Below are 19,301 nucleotides of genomic sequence, written 5' to 3'. Positions count from 1 at the left end.
GTCACCTTTCCATCCTCCTTATCCTTCACTATCAGCGGTGGTGTCCTCCTTTCATGATCCTCATCAGACTGTGTATCAGAGTCAGTTAGTCTGAGACTATTCTCTTCACAGTCATATCACTCAACACATCTATGGTGTACAACTCTCTTACCTCAGATTCACAGTCAGTGAAGGAGTAGATAGAGATGTCATCAGAGTTGGAGGATGAGATCACCCCATCATAATTTCTCTCCATCAGCCGAGTCACCCTTCCAGACTGAGGAGACAGACAAAGGCATGTACTTAGGGCAGCCATGGAATTCACTGGCATTGACTGCCAAGAAAATGTTGAATATTTAGGCAATCCAACATACTTGTACAAGTAGTGAGTAATTCATGGGTAATTGAAAATGCAAATGTATTGAAATGCAATAAATGCAACTCCCATAACATTAGGGATGGGACTAAAGACCTTCCATACTGTAGGATTCTTTAGCATTTCCAATGAAGGATTGTCAATTCAACCAAGCCAACCAAAATTGCCATATGAATCAACAGATTGATCTCTATGGGAACAGCAGAGATGTCTGACCTGGCTGAGAGGCTCTGGATTCATGTCCCGTCCATCCCCAGATGTCTGTTCCTGCCCACAGCTCTCAATGATTGGCTGTGAACAGTAAAAACTATTTTGCTCATTTTGGCCTTGGAAATAAATTATGTAGCTATCAATAAATCATTTAAGTAGCTACTGTTATGTGGTTGATTTGAATGTGACTTACAGGCCTTTTGTGGATCTGAGGGGTCTGCGCTGAAGTAGACTGCCAAGAGAGCATTCAATTTCAAATGAGTTTGATGGGGAGGGATATCTGCAGTTGCTTTTATTGTGATAACTGCAGTTTGTACATGGAGCATAAGTAATGTTTATGTGTAATTGTTTTCAGGTCGGATTTGACTTACAGGCCTTGGTCTTCTGTGCACCTTACCGGTTGGCCACATCACAGAATCAGGGGAGTTCACCCTCACTGGATTCAACTGTCAACACAACACTCAATTTAAAATGTGATAACAAAGACAGAACACAAAATAAATAAATAGGTATTTACCACATAAGGGCGGCGCCTTAAAGCTCTTTTGATTCTCTCATCACTACGATCCATCTTGCTTTCTGAGGGATACATTTTCATCAATTGATTGGTACAAAACATATCCTAACACACACACACAGACAAATGGCACGCCATTCCCTATATAGTGCACTTACTTTGACTTGTGCACTTATTTTGATCTGAGCCCACTGGGCACAGGTCAAATGTACTACACTACAGGGTGCCATTTGGGACCTCCCCAAAGAATGTAAGAGCCTACCAGACATTCTAAACTCCAAATCACCTTGTGCAGTGCGAACGGGTCTAACCAACCGTTTCCAATCGTAGTATTCTCTGCACAGCGTCAGCTAGGGCAGACTATGCGGCAAAAGATTAGCTGAAACAACCTGATTGAAGAAAGAGATTGTACTGTTGATATCAAAGCTGAACGCAGTTCATGTAGCGAATTGATGCTTGTTTACGTCACAATAGGTCACCGTTTTATGGCCGCGCATAATACGTCACAAGAAAGGCGTGTAAGGGACCGGACTGGTGTTATCTTCCCCCTGGTTGTAATTTATAACTGTCAAATCAAATCTATGTCGCTATCTATCTCAAATGGCTGTTGAGGACTCTTTGATAATCACATTTGAGGCACATGTCAGCAGGTGGCAGTGTCTTCAAATGCAGAAGTTGATCCCCTGTGCAACAGTTGAGCAACTTTGATGTTGTACACATTTTGGGGCTAGCAAGCCTGCCCGCATATTTCTCCAATTCATCTTCTTATAAACGGATTTTAAACCTAACCACACTGCTGATCTAATGGCCCAACCTTAAATTAAGACCAAAACGCGTATTTTGGTTTTCATACATTTTTACGATATAGCCAATTTGTACTTTGTGGTTGTGTTATCTAGTGGGACTCTCTAGCTAGCTAGTTATCTACCCTCTGGCGTTCCGTAATATTGCAGAAAAAGTTGATTGATAATCCAAGTACAAGTTTGAAAAATATGTACTGGGCATCAAAATGATCTCCCGAATAGTTTTAAAAGATATGGTTCAGAGGTTCAAGAGTTTTACTCCTGAGTTCAGGCTGGGATTGTTTCCGTCATTATAGTATTTGGCAATTAGTTTACTGTCACTAACGTTACATATTTCGGTTTATCAGAGGATGTCTTCAGTCTTGGAACGACTGAAGTACTAAAACACTTGAGCGTCTCTCTTGATCATAGGTCCTGGCAGAGTTGTGCAGACTCAGGACAACTGAGCTTTGGAGGAATACGCAGATTTAAAGAGGAGTCCGTAATTTGCTTTCAAATGATCATGATCTTTTCCTCAAAGAAGTTCATGAATTTATTACAGCTGAAGTGAAAGCCATCCTCACTTGAGGAATGCTGCTTTTTAGTTAGCTTTGCGACAGTATCAAAGATACATTTCGGATTGTTCTTATTTTCCTCAATTAAATTGGAAAAATAGGATGATCGAGCAGCAGTGAGGGCTGGGTCACTGTCTTCCACCACAAGACAGTGACCCAGCTACTCCTCAGTATTGGGGTTCTGGGCCTCTCTGGTGGCATTGAGAAGAGTGTGAGCACTGTTTGGTTTCTGCTGCTCTCTATCAGCACAGGGGTGTTGTACAGCATACTGGGTCTGCTACTGTTTGGTGGAGGGGTTCATGCCAGCATCCCTCTCCCATATGTGTATGGCCACAGTGCACCCCCGTATGGTTAAGGGCTTTCTTTTCGGGGCCACTCTACACATGTTAGCCCTGCCCTGGCTGTTTCTGTTCATCATAAAACTTTTGGTCCCACACACTGTCTTCCTTTGCAATGTCATCGCCATCATCGCAGGGGAGATCTGTATCCTTATTCCAACCTCATTGCGGTTCAAAAGAAATGCGATACGCTCCTCTGCAGTATGTCACAGCTTTATAAGTGTGCTTAGTAGTGTAGTTAAGTGTTATTAGGTTATAGGTGTTGTATATGAGTCCTGTTGCTAAACATTATGGTATGTTTGTTTAGAAAAATCTTGCATCACTGCTTCACACATTCTCCTTAACTTGCACTGGTGAAACAGACGGAAAGGGCTGGCTCTCACTTCTGGACATGTCCGATGCCAGGGCATCAGTGCTGGACAAGAAGATGCCTTTCAGGCTGCTGAGGAACATTTGGTGTCCTGTATGTCCCTGCATCAATAGAGGTGAGAAGGAAGATGGTCCACCCACCGTGAGTACTGAGAAAGCACCAGAACCACCATTTATCAGACAAGACAAGAGGTCATTAAATAACATTTGCTGTGTGCAAGCCAGAGCACATGATGTACTACAGTATAATGAGGTGCAGTTATAATAGATGATCCTCAGCTGTAATTGAATACTTTACAATAGGCACCTAGTGGTCCCCCATGATTAGATAGATAATCACTGGTATAGAGAAGCTCTCTGAAATCTGTCTACGTTCTCGTTGATTGCAGAATCATTCCAACACCAGGCTCCTGCCCAGATCAAGCCTACGCTCCAGTGTCCTCAACCTCCAACCTGCAGGCTACCGAGACCACACCAAAGACATTTGAAGGCTGGGCCCACTCCTACTATACACAGGGAGCCCTGTTCAGCTCTCAGGTTATTACGGACACAACCATGGGGGGCATGAGGCCAAGTCACGGACATGGTCACAAGCATGGACACAGCTGCAGCCACAGTCATGGACATAGTCACAAACACAGCTTTGGCCATGGACTCAGTCATGGGCATGTATCTGCCTCTCAAACCAGCAGTCACTGGGCTCAGTGGCTCAACATCCACATTTTCAACATTCCCATCTCAGTCCACTGTCTGTCTGTCAGTGTCCCCCAGAGTTTCACAGTACACATGTCGGAGTCACTAACAGAATCTGTGAAGGTTCATCTGTCCGGGGGTGGCCTCGGATGGGGCCACAGTGTCTCCTGACCCCTCCTGTCTCAGCCTCCAGTATTTATGCTGCAGTACTTTATGTGTCGGGGGCTGGGGTCAGTTTGTTATATCTGGAGTACTTCTCCTGTCCAATTCGGTGTCCTGTGTGAATCTAAGTGTGCGTTCTCTAATTCTCTCCTTCTCTCTCTCGGAGGACCTGAGCCCTAGGACCATGCCCCAGGACTACCTGACATGATGACTCCTTGCTGTCCCCAGTCCACCTGGCCCTGCTGCTCAGTGAGCCCTCCATGCCCCAGGACTACCTGACATGATGACTCCTTGCTGTCCCCAGTCCACCTGGCTGTGCTGCTGCTCCAGTTTCAACTGTTCTGCCTTATTATTATTCGACCATGCTGGTCATTTATGAACATTTGAACATCTTGGCCATGTTCTGTTATAATCTCTACCCGGCACAGCCAGAAGAGGACTGGCCACCCCACATAGCCTGGTTCCTCTCTAGGTTTCTTCCTAGGTTTTGGCCTTTCTAGGGAGTTTTTCCTAACCACCGTGCTTCTACACCTGCATTGCTTGCTGTTTGGGGTTTTAGGCTGGGTTTCTGTACAGCACTTTGAGATATCAGCTGATGTACGAAGGGCTATATAAATACATTTGATTTGATTTGATTTGAAATTTGATCTAGGAGCACCTGTGTCTTCACTGACAGATTGATGACTTCAATCAGTAACACCAAAACTCGCTATAGCTCGATTGAAATTCAAAGGCAATGTTCTCAAAGATTGGAAATGACCTTTATATTTCAAGTGCGCTATTTTCAGCAATCACAATCCTTGTAAAAACGTCAACTCATGGTATAACTAATAACGTTTTAAAAAATGATGTCAGTGTGGTTATAAGCCGCTATAGCTCTGAACTTCGGCGATGCAGATTTAATCGAGCCCATAGTTTTCATTCAATGTGTTTTCTGTCTCATGCTATACATTGAGATGTAATATGCTTGGACAAGTGGTTTGAGGCAGTACTTGAAGGTCCACTTTTTCTTCACGGATGTTTTTGGTTTGAATACACAAGCAGGCTCTGAATGTTCAAGGTCAAATCAATGCAAGAAAGCTTTGATTGTCAGTTGATTGTAAGACCTCCTTTTGGCTTTTGTGTTTTGTACTTTGTGTTTTTTTTACCCATACAGTAGACAAATCTCTTGGTACTCTTGATTTATACAACCTAGATTAAAACAAAGTTTTTCAAACCCCTTAGTAAATGGACCAACCAGACCCTCAAGACTGCCATGGGCAAGTCCCTTGATTGGTATCAGGAAGGGTGGGAGAACAACCTGAAGGTAATTCTCTTTGCACACAACAGCAGCATCCAGGGAGAGTATGGACGGGAGCCGCAGCTGTTGACTGAGGTAAACAATGCAATTGTATATACAATTATTGAATATACTGTAGACTTTTAAAATTGGGATTTACTTAGTGTTTGTATATTGCTATTTTTGCATAACGTACTTTCAGATCACTGAAACCCCACCTGATGTGGTGGAAGTTGTCGAACCAGATCAGAACGCCTTTGAGTACTACCTTCAGGCACAGACTGAGAAGGATGTGGAGGTTTTTGACCAGGTAAAAATGATTGTCCGCTGTTAATTTATTTTCTGTCCCTCCAAGAGATATGTAAGAAATTTATTTTTAATATGAAATATAATTGCATGTATTCCTGTCATCAATCAAGGTGAGACAGAACATGGACAAGGCGCAGGAGAAACAGAAGGAGAGCTACCGGAGTGTTTACGTCTCTGTCTCCTACCCTGTTCCCTTTAACTCTGCTCCTGTTCTCCAGGAGCTAGGGGTCCTGCTCAACACCCAGACGTGGATCCACCTGATGTTCTCAATTACCAACCACCCTCCAACTTTTCATTACATCATCTACAGCTACTGTTGTCATGTTATCATTATCTGCTAAGAAAGTTCTTGCTCTCTCATACTGGCCCTCTTCACTTCCCTTTGGCCAAAGAAGACCTAAGACCCCAATGCCAGACACTGCCATGCGGCCGGTGCAGTCCTTCGGATGAGACTGAGCACACAGAGGTCCTATCTCTCTGTGGTCACTAAACATCTCATGGCACTTATGACATGAGTAGGAGTGTTGACCCTGCATCTCCTGGCTATATTTCCAAGCCTGATAACTACACTCTATGTAAATCCAACCCATTATCATACGCTACCCTAGTAGGCTGTATGGGAACCAATATAATTATTGGGTCATTTTTATCTTTTAAACAATGGTGCATGTCTCAAAATATAACAATGAGACCAATATCAATATGTGTATTTTGCTGTGTGTTGGAGGAGTAAGCAATACTCAAAATCTCTGCAAGTATGTGTGTGTGTTGTAGTAGTAGTTGGCCATTATTTCTTCGAACATCTCAGTTTGGGCAGCAGCCACTGGAGAAACCTGTCAATCAAACACAACAGGAGAATAAATAATAGTTTGCCATTAAACATCCCTTGGTCTTTTTCCTTTTGACCTTCCGTTCCTGAATATTTTGGACAAGGAGATAAAGTAATATAAGCTTATGGCTATTTTCTACTCTTGAGCTATGGTATCTAGAGGTATGATATACTGTAGAAGGAAATATGGCCAATATTCCCTTCCTGTTTCCTTTTCACCTGTGGCATCACTCCTGACATTTTCTGGAGCAGCTTCCTGCCGTTCTCACTCAGGTTGGTGATTGGGGCCAGGCGAGGGCTGCGGTGGTATGGTAAGTACTCCACAGCAGGCGAAGCAACAATGACAGAGACAGGGCTTGGAGGTGTCGGAGGCTTTGGGACATCCTTTTGGGAGGGACGGGCCACATTAGTGTCAGGACCCGGTTTCGAACCTGGGTCTCCGGAGTGAGAAACAGTCACTTAACCAACTGAGCCACGAATAGACAGCAGAACCCAGAAGATGAGGCAGACACAGCAGTACTTAAGACGGTGTATTTAATAAAGAAAAAATCCTAAAATACAAAAAATGGCAAATCCAAAAGGTGGTAGGTAAAACACAAAAGACCTCAAAAGAAACTCACCAAAAATAAACAAAAACAAAAAACAGAATACCACAAGAACGTCACCCGGAATCGACAAGAGCACACAGAACACTAGGGCAGGGTGCTAACATACAAACACAGAGCACAGAACTAAGGGAAACAAGGGTTTAAATACAATCAGGGGAAACGAGACACAGGTGCAAATAATAATGGGGATCAAGGGAAAAACATAGGGACAAAAAGCACAATGGGGGCATCTACTGACCAAAACCCGGAACAACCCTGGCCAAATCCTGACAGAATCCCCCTAGGAACGGCTCCTGATGTTCCTACCAGCTCTCTCAGGGTGGAGGACCCTGAACTGACGAATGAGGTCAGGGTCCAGGATGTCTTTGGCAGGAACCCAGGAGCGCTCCTCAGGACCGTAGCCTTCCCAGTCCACCAGATACTGCCAGGACCGCTGCACCCGGCGGGAATCCAGTATCCGGTGGACGGTATAAGCCGGCTGGCCTCCAATGACACGAGGCGGAGGGGGAGGTCTGTCTGCCGGGACAAGGGGAGAAAAACAACAGGTTTTAACAATGACACATGAAATGTGGGATTAATCTTAAGGGATCTGGGTAAGTGTAGGCGATAAGAAACTGGGTTAACTCTCCTGGCAACCTTGAAGGGACCGATGTATTTTTGGGACAGCTTGCGAGACTCCACCCGTAGAGGTAAGTCTCTTGTGGAGAGCCAGACTCTCTGGCCGGGCGCAGGGTAGGCCCGGGACGGCGACGTCTGTTGGCTTGTTGTTGATACCTCTGTGAGGAACGCATCAGATTAAGACGGGTCTTCCTCCACATAAGCCGACAGCGTCTGACGAACCTCAAGGCTGAAGGCACTCTGACTTCTGCCTCCTGGTCCGGGAACAATGGAGGAGCATAGCCAAACTGACACTCGTGTGGGGACATACCAGTGGAGGAGGAGCGCAAGGTGTTGTGCGCGTATTCGGCCCAAACAATAAAGGATGACCATGTGGACGGGTTGTCACGAGTCATACATCGGAGGGTGGTTTCCAGCTCTTGATTCATCCTCTCTGTTTGGCCGTTGGACTCCGGATGGTACCCTGAAGATAGACTGGCAGAAGCCCCCATGAGTTGGCAGAAGGCCTTCCAAAACCTTGAGGCGAACTGGGGACCTCTGTCAGAAACCACATCTTGAGGAATGCCGAAGACTCGGAACACATGATTAATTACCAACTCAGCCGTTTCCTTGGCAGAAGGTAACTTAGTCAGAGGGACGAACCTGGCCGCCTTTGAAAACCTGTCGATTATGACTAGGATAGTAGTATTGCCATGGGATGGAGGAAGTCCAGTAATAAAGTCCAATGAGATATGGGACCAGGGTCTGTGGGGAACAGGTAAAGGGTGAAGGAGTCCTTGAGGCGGAGGTGAGAAGATTTGCCCTGGCAGCACACGGGGCAGGCATTGACGAAAGTGGCAACGTCTTCTCTTATGGTAGGCCACCAGAACTTACGCTGGATGAACTCCAAGGTGCGACCTACGCCCGGATGACAGGTGAGGCGAGAGGAGTGCCCCCACAGAAGGACCTGAGTCCTCACTGCCTTGGGGACAAACAACCGATTGGCAGGGCCTCCTTTAGGGTCCGTTCGCTAGCTTGAGCACGTCTCACGGTATCCTCAACTTGCCACGAGATCGGAGCCACAATCTTAGCAGCAGGAAGGACAGGCATGTCCGTGTCATCTCGAATGGCAGGAGCGTAGACTCGGGACAGGGCATCCGGTTTGAGATTCTTCGACCCGGGCCGATAGGTGAGGATAAACTGGAATCGATTGAAGAAAAGAGACCATCTAGCTTGTCTAGAGTTCAATCGCTTCGCCTGCTGGATATACTCCAGATTTTTGTGGTCCGTAAGCACTTGAAACGGGTGAGAAGCCCCTCGAGCCAGTGTCTCCATTCCTTCAATGCCATCTTAACCGCTAGGAGTTCACGATCCCCACATCGTAGTTCCTCTCAGTCGGGGTAAGCCGGTGTGAGAAGAAAGCGCACGGATGAAGCTTCTTGTCTTCACCCCTCTGAGACAGGACAGCTCCAACACCAACCTCTGATGCGTCTACCTCCACCACAAATGGTTCATCCGTAGTCGGTAGTATCAGGATGGGAGCAGAGAGGACGCGCTGCTTGAGTCCTTGGAAGGCCGTCTCAGCTTCTCTTCCCCAAAAAAACCTTGCATTGCCACCTTTGGTTAAAGCTGAGAGAGGAGCTGCCACCAAACTGAAGTTCTTGATGAACTTGCGGTAAAAGTTTGTGAAGCCCAGGAAACGCTGAACATCCTTAACGGATTTGGGGGTGGGCCAATCCGCTACCGCCCCTACCTTCCTAGGGTCCATTTGGACTCGACCGGGTTCCACTACAAATCCCAGGAATTGTACTCGGGATGAATGGAATTCACATTTTTCCGGCTTAACGTACAGATGGCTGTCCAGGAGGCGTTTGAGTACTTGTCTGACATGCTTAGTGTGTTCTTGAAGGGAGCTCGAAAAGATGAGGATGTCATCCAAGTAAACGAACACAAATATGTTAAGCATATCCCTAAGCACATCGTTTATGAGCGCTTGGAACACCGCTGGGGCGTTGGTCAGGCCGAAGGGCATCACCAAGTATTCATAGTGACCAGTAGGCGTGTTGAAAGCGGTCTTCCACTCGTCACCAGGTCTGATCCGCACAAGATGGTATGCGTTCCGCAGGTCAAGCTTAGTGAAAACAACTGCTTCCTGGAGCAGCTCGAAGGCTGTGGCCATAAGGGGTAGCGGGTAACGGTTACGGACGGTTATGTCATTGAGTCCCCGGTAGTCGATGCAAGGACGTAATCCACCGTCTTTCTTGGCCACAAAGAAAAACCCTGCTCCCGCCGGGGAGGTGGATGGACGCATGAGGCCTGCTTCCAGAGCGTCCTTGATGTAGGTATCCATAGCAGCTCGTTCGGGTGGAGATAGGGAAAAGATCCGACCCATGGGGGGGCAAGTGCCCGGAAACAGGTCGATGGGGCAATCGTAAGGTCTATGGGGTGGTAGCATGGTGGCCCTCTGTTTGCTAAACACCAGTTTGAGGTCATGGTAACACTCGGGAACTCGGGTCAGGTCGATGGATTCTAAAGACTCGGGAGTAGAACTCGGGGAATTCTGGAAAATACAAGTAGCTTGGCACGTAGGACCCCACTGCTTGATAGTGCCCACAGACCAGTCGATGTGAGGGTTATGGCTGTGAAGCCAGGGGTATCCAAGGACGAGAGGGAACTCGGAACAGGAGATCAAATGAAAGTTCATCAATTCCTGGTGTTGTGAAACTGAAAGTCTCAAGGAGGTAGTGACATGAATGACAAGTCCAGATCCCAAAGGGCTTCCATCCAATGTAGTAACCCTCATGGGGTCACTTAGAGGTTCAGAGGGAACGCCATTCTCCTTCGCCCAGACACCATCCATGAAGTTACCTGCGGCTCCAGAGTCTACCAAGGCTTGAAGGTGAAGCTTGTGGTTGTCCCAGGAGAGGGTGACTGGAATGAGCAGACGGGAGTTGGACGGATGGGAGGAGGTTATGTTTCCCGTTACAGTTCCCCCCGGTCTGTACGGGACAGAGCGTTTCCCAGGAGCCCGGGACACGTGGAACGGAAATGGCCCGGTTTGCCGCAATATAGACAGCGTCGCTCCCTCATCCGGCGGTCTCTCTCAGCCTGGGAGATGCGTCCAATCTGCATGGGTTCCGGTGGAGCCAGCGATGATAAAGGTGGGGACTCGGAGCTGGGACTGATAGGGGCTAGAGGTCTACGGTTGAGTTCTCTCTCTCTCAGACGCTGGTCAATGCGTGAGGCCAACTTGATCAGGGACTCGAGATTGTCCGGTGGTTCCCGAGTGGCCAGTTCATCTTGGATAGTGTCGGAAAGGCCTTTCAGAAAGCACACCGTGAGCGCCTCGTTGTTCCAGCCACTCACTGCTGCCACCGTGCGGAACTGGATGGCATAGTCCGTCACGCTGCGCCAACCTTGATGGAGAGTCAGGAGCTGTTTGGCTGAGTCAGAACCACTGCTTGGGCCTTGAAACACTCGTTTGAATTCCTCAGCAAAGGCAGAGTAGCTGGCACAGCAGGAACTATGGGCATCCCACACAGCAGTAGCCCAGGCCAGGGCTTTTTCCGACAGCAGGGTGATGATATATGCGATCTTAGACCGGTCGGTGGGAAACGACGAGGGTTGCAGCTCAAAGGAGAGAGAACATTGAGTGAGAAACCCTTTACAAGCACTTGGATCACCTGAGAACCGTTGGGGAGGTGGAAGACGAGGTTCAGCCAGGGGGTTAACTGCCATGGGTACGTGAACTTGAGGTACTGGGACGGGAACTGTTGCCGGGGTAAGTCGATCAGATATTTGCTTAATGGAAGTCAGCATCTCCGACAGAAGATGAGAATGTCTAGCCATTAAGGCCTCTTGCTGAACCAGGGCGGCTTCGTGGCGTTGGACAGTCTCCTGGTGGTGGGACAGCGTGGCAAAAGGTCCTGGGAACTGGCTGACTCTGGGTTCATTTTTGGCTCTGTGTTTCTGTCAAGACCCGGTTTCGAACCTGGGTCTCCGGAGTGAGAAACAGTCACTTAACCAACTGAGCCACGAATAGACAGCAGAACCCAGAAGATGAGGCAGACACAGCAGTACTTAAGACGGTGTATTTAATAAAGAAAAAATCCTAAAATACAAAAAATGGCAAATCCAAAAGGTGGTAGGTAAAACACAAAAGACCTCAAAAGAAACTCACCAAAAATAAACAAAAACAGAATACCACAAGAACGTCACCCGGAATCGACAAGAGCACACAGAACACTAGGGCAGGGTGCTAACATACAAACACAGAGCACAGAACTAAGGGAAACAAGGGTTTAAATACAATCAGGGGAAACGAGACACAGGTGCAAATAATAATGGGGATCAAGGGAAAAACATAGGGACAAAAAGCACAATGGGGGCATCTACTGACCAAAACCCGGAACAACCCTGGCCAAATCCTGACAATTAGAGGGCAGGGCTTGTAGGGCTTCAGCCAGGGTCCGGGGTGCTGAGGTCACAAGAGGAGAGAGGCCAGACACAGGACCAGAGACTTTCCCTGGGCTCTGTAAGACCAGAAACAACAAACAAACTGTTAGGACAGTGCTATGTTATACAAAATCTGTAGATATACTGTATGACTAATCTATAAATACATTAGATACATGACTACACTCAATAAGTGTTGTTTCCTCCTCCCAGAGCGCTAAGAACCTTGGCGTGATCCTGGACAACACCCTGTCGTTCTCAACTAACATCAAGGCGGTGGCCCGTTCCTGTAGGTTCATGCTCTACAACATCCGCAGAGTACGCCCCTGCCTCACACAGGATGCGGCGCAGGTCCTAATCCAGGCACTTGTCATCTCCCGTCTGGATTACTGCAACTCGCTGTTGGCTGGGCTCCCTGCCTGTGCCATTAAACCCCTACAACTCATCCAGAACGCCGCAGCCCGTCTGGTGTTCAACCTTCCCAAGTTCTCTCACGTCACCCCGCTCCTCCGCTCTCTCCACTGGCTTCCAGTTGAAGCTCGCATCCGCTACAAGACCATGGTGCTTGCCTACGGAGCTGTGAGGGGAACGGCACCGCAGTACCTCCAGGCTCTGATCAGGCCCTACACCCAAACAAGGGCACTGCGTTCATCCACCTCTGGCCTGCTCGCCTCCCTATCACTGAGGAAGTACAGTTCCCGCTCAGCCCAGTCAAAACTGTTCGCTGCTCTGGCCCCCCAATGGTGGAACAAACTCCCTCACGACGCCAGGACAGCGGAGTCAATCACCACCTTCCGGAGACACCTGAAACCCCACCTCTTCAAGGAATACCTAGGATAGGATAAAGCAATCCTTCTCACCCCCCCATAAATGATTTAGATGCACTATTGTAAAGTGGCTGTTCCACTGATGTCAGAAGGTGAATTCACCAATTTGTAAGTCGCTCTGGATAAGAGCGTCTGCTAAATGACTTAAATGTAATGTAAATGTAATAAGTAAGATTCATTTACAAAGCTCTGGACATGGTTATTTTTTTCAGGCTTGAGGAGCCTGCTCTCAGCTATTCTGGTCTGCATTTCTGCCATGCTCTCTACCATTTCGGCCATCTCTCCAGTGCATTTCTTGAAGGCCACTTTCAACCTTTCCAAGTCATTCAGCAAACTGTCCAGGTTTACTGCCTCAAGATCACTTTCACTGCATTTTCTCTTCATCACTTGGATCAGTGCCCTCACTTGTGCAGTTAGGGACTGCTTTATCAGCCTCCTAAAAGCTGATAGTAGTTTCCCTTTTTTATCTTGAGTTTTTGCATTTTCTTCTTGCTCCGCGAAAGAATCAAAGATGACGGAGAACTTTACCGATGTCAACTACATTGAAGAATTCATTCTACCATTTATAACATTATTCCGGTGAGCAAGGGTTTATTTAGTCTTCTATCTAATTATAGACAAGTTGACTAACAAATAGCCGGGCCAAAATGTTGGAAATGATAAGCAGAAACATATCCATATTAGCCACAACAAAATCCTGCACCCCTGACTAAAAAAATTGTTCCGCCTTCTCTGATGGTGTTCTATATTTGCGGACTAGGGTCAGGTTTTCACTTTTTCACATATGGTCGGGCGGTTGCGGATGGGCTTGGTTGAACAAACAGCTGACTTGCTTGGTTGAACAAACAGCTGACTTGCGCACCACTAACACACAAATGTAAGAGAATACATCATTGCCATTATCACACTGTGTCAGAGAGCTAGTTGGTCATAGTCCATTCTCCACATTCAGTCAAAGAGTTACTCAAATACATGGTGCAGAACATACCAGAAAGTCTGAATCATCCAAGGAGTGGAGAGACAGATTGTCGTCCTCTACCATTTCCCTCACTTCAAACTTTGTCACCTTTCCATCCTCCTTATCCTTCACTATCAGCGGTGGTGTCCTCCTTTCATGATCCTCATCAGACTGTGTATCAGAGTCAGTTAGTCTGAGACTATTCTCTTCACAGTCATATCACTCAACACATCTATGGTGTACAACTCTCTTACCTCAGATTCACAGTCAGTGAAGGAGTAGATAGAGATGTCATCAGAGTTGGAGGATGAGATCACCCCATCATAATTTCTCTCCATCAGCCGAGTCACCCTTCCAGACTGAGGAGACAGACAAAGGCATGTACTTAGGGCAGCCATGGAATTCACTGGCATTGACTGCCAAGAAAATGTTGAATATTTAGGCAATCCAACATACTTGTACAAGTAGTGAGTAATTCATGGGTAATTGAAAATGCAAATGTATTGAAATGCAATAAATGCAACTCCCATAACATTAGGGATGGGACTAAAGACCTTCCCCATACTGTAGGATTCTTTAGCATTTCCAATGAAGGATTGTCAATTCAACCAAGCCAACCAAAATTGCCATATGAATCAACAGATTGATCTCTATGGGAACAGCAGAGATGTCTGACCTGGCTGAGAGGCTCTGGATTCATGTCCCGTCCATCCCCAGATGTCTGTTCCTGCCCACAGCTCTCAATGATTGGCTGTGAACAGTAAAAACTATTTTGCTCATTTTGGCCTTGGAAATAAATTATGTAGCTATCAATAAATCATTTAAGTAGCTACTGTTATGTGGTTGATTTGAATGTGACTTACAGGCCTTTTGTGGATCTGAGGGGTCTGCGCTGAAGTAGACTGCCAAGAGAGCATTCAATTTCAAATGAGTTTGATGGGGAGGGATATCTGCAGTTGCTTTTATTGTGATAACTGCAGTTTGTACATGGAGCATAAGTAATGTTTATGTGTAATTGTTTTCAGGTCGGATTTGACTTACAGGCCTTGGTCTTCTGTGCACCAGAACGACTTAAGTACTAAAACACTTGAGCGTCTCTCTTGATCATAGGTCCTGGCAGAGTTGTGCAGACTCAGGACAACTGAGCTTTGGAGGAATACGCAGATTTAAAGAGGAGTCCGTAATTTGCTTTCAAATGATCATGATCTTTTCCTCAAAGAAGTTCATGAATTTATTACAGCTGAAGTGAAAGCCATCCTCACTTGAGGAATGCTGCTTTTTTGTTAGCTTTGCGACAGTATCAAAGATACATTTCGGATTGTTCTTATTTTCCTCAATTAAATTGGAAAAATAGGATGATCGAGCAGCAGTGAGTGCTGGGTCACTGTCTTCCACCACAAGACAGTGAACCAGCTACTCCTCAGTATTGGGGTTCTGGGCCTCTCTGGTGGCATTGAGAAGAGTGTGAGCTGTTTGGTTTCTGCTGCTCTCTATCAGCACAGGGGTGTTGTACAGCATACTGGGTCTGCTACTGTTTGGTGGAGGGGTTCATGCCAGCATCCCTCTCCCGTATGTGTATGGCCACAGTGCACCCCCGTATGGTTAAGGGCTTTCTTTTCGGGGCCACTCTACACATGTTAGCCCTGCCCTGGCTGTTTCTGTTCATCATAAAATCTTTGGTCCCACACACTGTCTTCCTTTGCAATGTCATCGCCATCATCGCAGGGGAGATCTGTATCCTTATTCCAACCTCATTGCGGTTCAAAAGAAATGCGATACGCTCCTCTGCAGTATGTCACAGCTTTATAAGTGTGCTTAGTAGTGTAGTTAAGTGTTATTAGGTTATAGGTGTTGTATATGAGTCCTGTTGCTAAACATCATGGTATGTTTGTTTAGAAAAATCTTGCATCACTACTTCACACATTCTCCTTAACTTGCATTGGTGAAACAGACGGAAAGGGCTGGCTCTCACTTCTGGACATGTCCGATGCCAGGGCATCAGTGCTGGACAAGAAGATGCCTTTCAGGCTGCTGAGGAACATTGGTGTCCTGTATGTCCCTGCATCAATAGAGGTGAGAAGGAAGACGGTCCACCCACCGTGAGTACTGAGAAAGCACCAGAACCACCATTTATCAGACAAGACAAGAGGTCATTAAATAACATTTGCTGTGTGCAAGCCAGAGCACATGATGTACTACAGTATAATGAGGTGCAGTTACAATAGATGATCCTCAGCTGTAATTTAATACTTTACAATAGGCACCTGGTGGTCCCCAATGATTAGATAGATAATCACTGGTATAGAGAAGCTCTCTGAAATCTGTCTACGTTCTCGTTGATTGCAGAATCATTCCAACACCAGGCTCCTGCCCAGATCAAGCCTACGCTCCAGTGTCCTGAACCTCCAACCTGCAGGCTACCGAGACCACACCAAAGACATTTGAAGGCTGGGCCCACTCCTACTATACACAGGGGAGCCCTGTTCAGCTCTCAGGTTATTACGGACACAACCATGGGGGGCATGAGGCCAAGTCACGGACATGGTCACAAGCATGGACACAGCTGCAGCCACAGTCATGGACATAGTCACAAATACAGCTTTGGCCATGGACTCAGTCATCGGCATGTATCTGCCTCTCAAACCAGCAGTCACTGGGCTCAGTGGCTCAACATCCACATTTTCAACATTCCCACCTCAGTCCACTGTCTGTCTGTCAGTGTCCCCCAGAGTTTCACAGTACACATGCCGGAGTCACTAACAGAATCTGTGACGGTTCATCTGTCCGGGGGTGTCCTCGGATGGGGCCACAGTGTCTCCTGACCCCTCCTGTCTCAGCCTCCAGTATTTATGCTGCAGTAGTTTATGTGTCGGGGGGCTGGAGTCAGTTTGTTATACCTGGAGTACTTCTCCTGTCCAATTCGGTGTCCTGTGTGAATCTAAGTGTGCGTTCTCTAATTCTCTCCTTCTCTCTCTCGGAGGACCTGAGCCCTAGGACCATGCCCCAGGACTACCTGACATGATGACTCCTTGCTGTCCCCAGTCCATCTGGCCTTGCTGCTGCTCCAGTTTCAACTGTTCTGCCTTATTATTATTTGACCATGCTGGTCATTTATGAACATTTGAACATCTTGGCCATGTTCTGTTATAATCTCTACCCGGCACAGCCAGAAGAGGACTGGCCACCCCACATAGCCTGGTTCCTCTCTAGGTTTCTTCCTAGGTTTTGGCCTTTCTAGGGAGTTTTTCCTAACCACCGTGCTGCTACACCTGCATTGCTTGCTGTTTGGGGTTTTAGGCTGGGTTTCTGTACAGCACTTTGAGATATCAGCTGATGTACGAAGGGCTATATAAATACATTTGATTTGATTTGATTTGGTTTTGAAAGTTGATCTAGGAGCACCTGTGTCTTCACTGACAGATTGATGACTTCAATCAGTAACACCAAAACTCGCTATAGCTCAATTGAAATTCAAAGGCAATGTTCTCAAAGATTGGAAATGACCTTTACATTTCAAGTGCGCTATTTTCATCAATCACAATCCTTGTAAAAATGTCAACTCATGGTATAACTAATAACGTTTAAAAAAATGATGTCAGTGTGGTTATAAGCCGCTATAGCTCTGAACTTCAGCGATACAGATTTAATCGAGTCCATTGTTTTCATTCAATGTGTTTTCTGTCTCATGCTATACAGTGAGATGTATTATGCTTGGACAAGTGGTTTGAGGCAGTACTTGAAGGTCCACTTTTTCTTCACGGATGTTTTTGGTTTGAATACACCAGCAGGCTCTGAATGTTCAAGGTCAAATCAATGCAAGAAAGCTTTGATTGTCAGTTGATTGTAAGACCTCCTTTTGGCTTTTGTGTTTTATACTTTGTGTTTTTTTTACCCATACAGTAGACAAATCTCTTGGTACTCTTGATTTATACAACCTAGATTAAAACAAAGTTTTTCAAAACCCTTAGTAAATGGACCAACCAGACCCTCAAGACTGCCATGGGCAAGTCCCTTGATTGGTATCAGGAAGGGTGGGAGAACAACCTGAAGGTAATTCTCTTTGCACACAACAGCAGCATCCAGGGAGAGTATGGACGGGAGCCGCAGCTGTTGACTGAGGTAAACAATGCAATTGTATATACAATTATTGAATATACTGTAGTCTTTTAAAATTGGGATTTACTTAGTGTTTGTATATTGCTATTTTTGCATAACGTACTTTCAGATCACTGAAACCCCACCTGATGTGGTGGAAGTTGTCGAACCAGATCAGAACGCCTTTGAGTACTACCTTCAGGCACAGACTGAGAAGGATGTGGAGGTTTTTGACCAGGTAAAAATGATTGTCCGCTGTTAATTTATTTTCTGTCCCTCCAAGAGATATGTAAGAAATTTATTTTTAATATGAAATATAATTGCATGTATTCCTGTCATCAATCAAGGTGAGACAGAACATGGACAAGGCGCAGGAGAAACAGAAGGAGAGCTACCGGAGTGTTTACGTCTCTGTCTCCTACCCTGTTCCCTTTAACTCTGCTCCTGTTCTCCAGGAGCTAGGGGTCCTGCTCAACACCCAGACGTGGATCCACCTGATGTTCTCAATTACCAACCACCCTCCAACTTTTCATTACATCATCTACAGCTACTGTTGTCATGTTATCATTATCTGCTAAGAAAGTTCTTGCTCTCTCATACTGGCCCTCTTCACTTCCCTTTGGCCAAAGAAGACCTAAGACCCCAATGCCAGACACTGCCATGCGGCCGGTGCAGTCCTTCGGATGAGACTGAGCACACAGAGGTCCTATCTCTCTGTGGTCACTAAACATCTCATGGCACTTATGACATGAGTAGGGGTGTTGACCCTGCATCTCCTGGCTATATTTCCAAGCCTGATAACTACACTCTATGTAAATCCAACCCATTATCATACGCTACCCTAGTAGGCTGTATGGGAACCAATATAATTATTGGGTCATTTTTATTTTTTAAACAATGGTGCATGTCTCAAAATATAACAATGAGACCAATATCAATATGTGTATTTTGCTGTGTGTTGGAGGAGTAAGCAATACTCAAAATCTCTGCAGGTATGTGTGTGTGTTGTAGTAGTAGTTGGCCATTATTTCTTCGAACATCTCAGTTTGGGCAGCAGCCACTGGAGAAACCTGTCAATCAAACACAACAGGAGAATAAATAGTAGTTTGCCATTAAACATCAGATAGCTGCTCTTTCTCTGCTGCCTCATTCCATTTCTATAATTCTCTACCTCATTCTATTTCTATAAATCTCTCAAATTCCCTTGTTATGTTCCCCTCTTCTATTTCCTCACCTCTTCCTCAGACTCTTCTTTTCCTCTTTCTTGTCCTCCTTACTTTCTCCAACATTTTCCACCTGCTGCATCTTACTGGCCTTCTCTTTCTTCACTTGCTTTTTTCCCT

General features: G+C 46.1%; 1 long non-coding RNA gene and 1 pseudogene across 1 annotated transcript; one reads left to right on the top strand and one right to left on the bottom strand.

Moving 5' to 3' along the window:
- Positions 1 to 2,235: 2,235 nt before the first annotated feature.
- Positions 2,236 to 4,285, top strand: LOC135549399 (rhomboid domain-containing protein 2-like; annotated as a pseudogene).
- Positions 4,286 to 13,968: 9,683 nt separating this feature from the next.
- LOC135549215 (uncharacterized) lies at positions 13,969 to 14,614 on the bottom strand. The gene is made up of 3 exons (XR_010456962.1): positions 14,540 to 14,614; positions 14,118 to 14,222; positions 13,969 to 14,034 (listed from the first exon to the last, which is right to left on the bottom strand). It is a non-coding gene; the product is annotated as an uncharacterized LOC135549215 (long non-coding RNA).
- Positions 14,615 to 19,301: the final 4,687 nt, after the last annotated feature.

Source organism: Oncorhynchus masou, chromosome 12, assembly GCF_036934945.1.
Source record: "Oncorhynchus masou masou isolate Uvic2021 chromosome 12, UVic_Omas_1.1, whole genome shotgun sequence".
NCBI lineage: Eukaryota > Metazoa > Chordata > Actinopteri > Salmoniformes > Salmonidae > Oncorhynchus > Oncorhynchus masou.
Note: the sequence above shows the minus strand (reverse complement) of the source record. Positions and strands in the feature narration are given on the sequence as shown.